We start from the raw sequence: 6,158 nt of genomic DNA, 5'->3' as shown, positions 1-6,158 counted from the left end.
AAGAAGCATTTCTCGGTTTATCGAATGATGATACATAGTGCAATATGGTCAGAACAGGGTGTTGCATTTTTAATACAAACCCTGGAAAGAAAGGGAGTCTAATCCACAGATCTTTTTCTGCTCCTTTTCTACCCAATTAGTTTATGTTTGTTCTAATTAAAAAAAAAGAACAGAACAAGTTTTTTATTTTTGCAGGCCAATCGCTCTTTTGACTTTGGAATACAGCCTCTTTATCAATATACTGCTTCTTTTACACATTCAATCCATAACATCCCTTATTCAATCCATAATCAAGAATAATTAGGATTTCTAAAAAAAAAAAGAAAAAATAAAGGGTCCACTCATAGGAAAACCCAACCTTTCCCCGCATCCGGCACTAATCTATTTTTAACGTCTAATTAGAGCGGGGAATCATTCCAATTAGGAAGTTCAGCTCGTTGCTTTTTATTTTACCAGAATTGGAGCCAGGCTCTATCCATTTATTCATTAGACCCAGAAAATCGTAATTTTGGATTCCATTCAAAAAAGATTGATTTTATTACGACATGCTATTTTTTCCATTCATTACCTTTGAGGATCAGTCGTGGTCTTCTAGACTCTACCAAGAGTCTGGACGAATTTGTTGTTTCATCCAAATGTGTAAAAGATCATAGTCGCACTTAAAAGCCGAGTACTCTACCATTGAGTTAGCAACCCAGATAAAAAAAGGATCTTAGATACGATCGAAATCCAAAAATCAATGGAATTACACCGCGCGCTTCTGTCAAAACATTGAACTAGCAAGACATCAAAAGATTTTTTTTATCGACCATGAAAAACACTCAAATGCCAAAACGAACAGGTCCGGTGAAATTCCACTAAAGTAAAGTTAAAAAAAGAGCGACCCTAATCACGATGGCCAAATTCTCCTTATTTTTAGCGATTTTTATTAACAAAAAATATATATTATAAAAAATATATATTATATTGTATGAGAATACATGCAAGAGGAACACCCTTATCATTTGAGCGAAGTGTAGGCGGAAAAATTGAATATGGAGTGAGGATAAAGAGACCCATCTATCTACAAATTCTATTTGTTCAATAGACCTTTGTCAATGGAAATACAATGGTAAGAAAACAAATTAGATAGAAAAAGTAAATAAAATAGGGGCTTATGTTGGATTGGCACGATATAATATAAATCCAAATAGGATTAAAAAAGAGGTAAATTGTGTCTAAATAATTAGACAACTAGGAATACTAATAATCTTCTCCTATCCTATTTTTTGATTCATTTAGTTCTTCAATTAACTCAAAGTTCTTTCTTTTTCTTTAAAGAATTCTGCCTTCCTTAAAATATCATAAACAGTTCTTGTTGGTTGAGCACCCTTTTCAAGGAAATAGAGAATAGCTGGAACATTTAAACAAGTTTGATTCTTTATCGGATCATAAAAACCTACTTTTTGAAGATCTCTTCCTTCTCTTCGAGATCGAACATCAATTGCAACGATTCGATAGACAGCTTATTGGGATAGATGTAGATAAACAACGCCCCCCCCTAGAAACGTATATGAGGTTTTCTCCTCATACGGCTCGAGAAAATGATTCGAATTTCTGTCGATAATAATAGAAATTAGACTATGACGTGCATTAATTTCCTTACAGAAAAAACAAATTTCATTTATACTCATGACTCAAGTGGGCTAATTTTGCCTGACAAACTTCGAAGGCAAAATCCTTCCAAAATTTTTGAGTCGTCTTTAAACTCTTTTCTTTGTCTCATTTCGAACGAATTGACTTTTATTCCTTATTCTAATCCAACTCTGTTGTTGAGACAATTGAAAATTGTGTTTACTTGTTCTGGAATCCTTTATCTTTGATTTGTGAAATCCTTGGGTTTAGACATTACTTCGGGAATTCCTATTTTTTTCTTTCAAAAGAGTAGCAACATACCCTTTTTTCTTATTTCCTTCGATAAAGCATTTATCTCTTCTATAGAAATCTAATAAGAGGGATTGATTCTGATATACTTTTATTGGACTTTCTTCTTATTTTAACCTTTCGATTTATTTCTATATTAAGGATAGACTGACAAAGTTGGCCTAATTTATTAGTTTTCACTAACCCTAGATTCTTTCCCTTGATAAAAAAAATTCTGTCCTCTCGAGCTCCATCGTGTACTATGTTACTTAAACCCAGCGCAAATTTGGTTCGGAACGAATAGAACAGGCTATGTCGAGCCAAGAGCATTTTCATTACTATGGAAAATGATGGATAGCAAAATCCACAATCGATCATGTCCTTCAAGTCGCACGTTGCTTTCTACCACATCGTTTTAAACGAAGTTTTACCATAACAAACATTCCTCTTTTCATTGCAAAGTGGTATAGAGAATTGATCCAATATGGATGGAATCATGAATAGTCATTGGTTTAGTTTTTTTATACTAATTAAAACTTGCTATCTATGGAGCAATATGGATAAAAGAAAGTAAGTATTTATCCGGGAAGCCTCCGCCAAGATCCAATTTATTTAAACCCATATTAAAATTCTATCATATGAATGAAACATAGTTTGAAAAAGACGACTAAACAAGTTTGCTTAAAACTTATTTATTCTTAAATTTCCACCCTCAACGGATGGCTCGAGATGATCAATCTTGAAGTGAGAAAAGAAGGATTGACTCTTCCTCAATAAATAAACTATCAACCTCCAAAAAAGTTTAATTAATTTAATTACTAGAATTAGAATTCTAGTAGTAATATATTTTTTCAGTACCAAAAACAATTAACTATAATAACTAAATAAACTATTCCAATGAAAAGATTGAAAGTTTTTGGTAGTTATAGAATTCTCGTACTTCTTCAACTCGAATACCAAAAGGAAGAAAAAAATATGACTAAGTGATTTTATAGTAGAGGCATATCCTGAATGTGCTTGATAGATCCCATTTTTTCATGAAAATAAAGATAGTCAATTTGACTGGACTTAAGACTTTATTATGTTTTCTGAGAAAGAATAAGATATCATTATTCTCTTTAATAAACTTTTGTCTCGTACGGAATACTATATGATTTCACCGTTTGTTTCATCAGAAACAATCTGGGACGGAAGGATTCGAACCTCCGAGTAACGGGACCAAAACCCGCTGCCTTACCACTTGGCCACGCCCCATTTCGGGTTTTATGCGACACTAATAAACACTAGTATGTTTATTTGTTATTCGTCAATACCATTTCAATTACATAAAAAAGGAGGGATATTCTCTTGCTAGTATTCTACACATGCGGATAATATAGAATCAAAAAAATGCATTGATCATTACATGGAATTCTATTAAGATATTATATGAAAGTCGAATTTATTCCACTCTCATTTGAGAGTGCGAATACAAGGAGGTATTTTGTGTTTGGGAAAGTCCGAAGAAAAAAGATTTTGAATCTGCCTTTTCCTTCTTTCCCTTAAAAAAATAACTCAAGAAAAATCCAATTATTTACTCTACAAGAATGAAATGCTTGTTATGCCTAATATACTTAGTTTAACCTGTATCTGTTTTAATTCTGTTCTTTATCCTACTAGTTTTTTCTTTGCCAAATTACCCGAAGCTTATGCTATTTTCAATCCAATCGTGGATATTATGCCTGTTATACCTCTATTCTTTTTTCTATTAGCCTTTGTTTGGCAAGCTGCTGTAAGTTTTCGATGAAATCTTTAGTACTCTGTATGCCAAATTGAATGATGTGTTCATTCCAAAAAAATTTTAAAATGGGTAAAAGCCGAGAAGTTTTATATTTTTATATTATGAACCTTCGATTCTAAAATTTAAATTCTTCTACATTGAATGGGTAGCTACAGCAATAAATTTGGATCAGCCTTTCTACTCCCCTGCACCTAGGTTGAGCAGGTACCTAAAGGTACCTACACAATACCTAACCACCTAACCCTATTTTTGCTATTGATAAGAGTGCTTATTATAAAAGAATTCTTGCAATTTTTTTCAAGAATTCTTTTTTGCATTTTTAGGTATAAAAAAAAACCATCCTAGTGGATCCGTGTGGTAAGGAAAAACTGGTAATCTATTCCTTAAAAAAAAATCTTGGAGATTATGTAATGCTTACTCTCAAACTTTTTGTTTATACAGTAGTGATATTCTTTGTTTCACTCTTTATCTTTGGATTCTTATCTAATGACCCAGGACGGAATCCTGGACGCGAGGAGTAAAAATTCAGTTTTTTTTTTTCTTATTGGATTTGTTTCGTACATTTATCTATGAGAAAATCCGGGGGTCAGAATTCTTTCCAATTCGAAAGTCCCAAATGATCCAAGGGAGCGGAAAGAGAGGGATTCGAACCCTCGGTACAAAAAAATTGTACAACGGATTAGCAATCCGCCGCTTTAGTCCACTCAGCCATCTCTCCACGTTCCAAAGCGAAAGGTTTCCGTGATATGATATAGGCAAGAAATAAGAAATAACGGTTGCAAAAAACCCCTTTTTTTTCTTTCAAAAGTCTATAAAAATTATATTGCCAATTCCATTTTAATTATATTCTTTTTTCTTAATGTTAATAAAAAAAGAAGAAAATTCTTGTTTTTTCTTTCTAAAAATCGATATTGGCCGAGAGACAATCAAATAGATTTTCTCTTTAGCGGGCATTTCCATATAGGACTTGTTATAATTATAATAAAACAAGCAGGTTATATAAAAAAAACGCTTTTTTTGTCGATTATTTATCAAGAAAGCAAAAAGGGTTCTTATCAAATCCACCATAAAATTGGAAAGAAGCATAAAGTAAGTAGACCTGACTCCTTTAATGATGCCTCTATCCGCTATTCTGATATATAAATTCGATGTAGATGAAATTGTATAAGCGAATTTTTTTTATTTCCTTAGACTTAGACCGCGCAAGACAAGAATTTTTCGCTATTTACGATTTCATATTCTTGTTACTAGATGTTCTATAGGAATAAGAAGAAATCGCAACTCCTTTGCGCTACACATAAAATTGGATTTCGAAGGTCCATTTTTTTTTTTCAGAATCCTCTATTATTTTAGTTCTTCCACCCATGCAATAGAGAGGGAATGGGAAAAGAAGGGTTACTTTTATTTGCATTTTTCCCTTAAAAGATAGACTTTGAAATAGGAGTCTTGGAATAATGCTGAATTCAAAGGTTTATTTCTTTCTATAGTATAAGAAAAACAATTTATTTCTATTTCTATAGTATAAGAAAAACAAATAAATAGTATAAGAAAAACAAATCGAATCAAATTCATGGATTTACCACGACCTCGGTTGTGACTGTGACTCCATAGATAAAAATGGGAAATTTCTCTCTTCGAGACCATTGAAAAAGGGCATTGAACGAGAAAGAAATCGTCCACAGATAATAAAACTATCATATGCCTTGGAAAGTGATATGAGGTGCTCGGAAATGGTTGAAGTAATTGAATAGGAGGATCACTATGACTATAGCCCTTGGTAGAATTCCTAAAGAAGAAAATGATCTATTTGATACTATGGATGACTGGTTACGAAGGGACCGTTTCGTTTTTGTAGGATGGTCTGGCCTATTGCTCTTTCCTTGTGCTTATTTCGCTTTAGGGGGTTGGTTTACAGGGACAACTTTTGTAACTTCTTGGTATACCCATGGATTGGCTAGTTCCTATTTGGAAGGTTGTAATTTCTTAACCGCAGCAGTTTCTACCCCTGCCAATAGTTTAGCACACTCTTTGTTGCTACTATGGGGGCCCGAAGCACAAGGAGATTTTACTCGTTGGTGTCAATTAGGCGGTCTATGGACTTTTGTAGCTCTCCACGGGGCTTTTGCACTAATAGGTTTCATGTTACGCCAATTTGAACTTGCTCGGTCTGTTCAATTGCGGCCTTATAATGCAATCTCATTCTCTGGTCCAATTGCTGTTTTTGTTTCTGTATTCCTTATTTATCCACTGGGGCAATCTGGTTGGTTCTTTGCGCCGAGTTTTGGCGTAGCAGCGATATTTCGATTCATCCTTTTCTTCCAAGGATTTCATAATTGGACGTTGAACCCATTTCATATGATGGGAGTTGCCGGAGTATTAGGTGCGGCTCTGCTATGCGCTATTCATGGAGCGACCGTAGAAAACACTCTATTTGAGGACGGTGATGGTGCAAATACCTTCCGTGCTTTTAACCCAA

General features: G+C 33.8%; 1 non-coding gene across 1 annotated transcript; it reads right to left on the bottom strand.

Moving 5' to 3' along the window:
- Nucleotides 1–4,312: 4,312 nt before the first annotated feature.
- Nucleotides 4,313–4,400, bottom strand: TRNAS-GCU (transfer RNA serine (anticodon GCU)). The gene has a single exon. It is a non-coding gene; the product is annotated as a tRNA-Ser (tRNA).
- Nucleotides 4,401–6,158: the final 1,758 nt, after the last annotated feature.

This window comes from Triticum urartu, unplaced genomic scaffold (assembly GCF_056163025.1).
Source record: "Triticum urartu cultivar PI428250 unplaced genomic scaffold, HENAU_Tu73 scaffold2, whole genome shotgun sequence".
NCBI lineage: Eukaryota > Viridiplantae > Streptophyta > Magnoliopsida > Poales > Poaceae > Triticum > Triticum urartu.
Note: the sequence above shows the minus strand (reverse complement) of the source record. Positions and strands in the feature narration are given on the sequence as shown.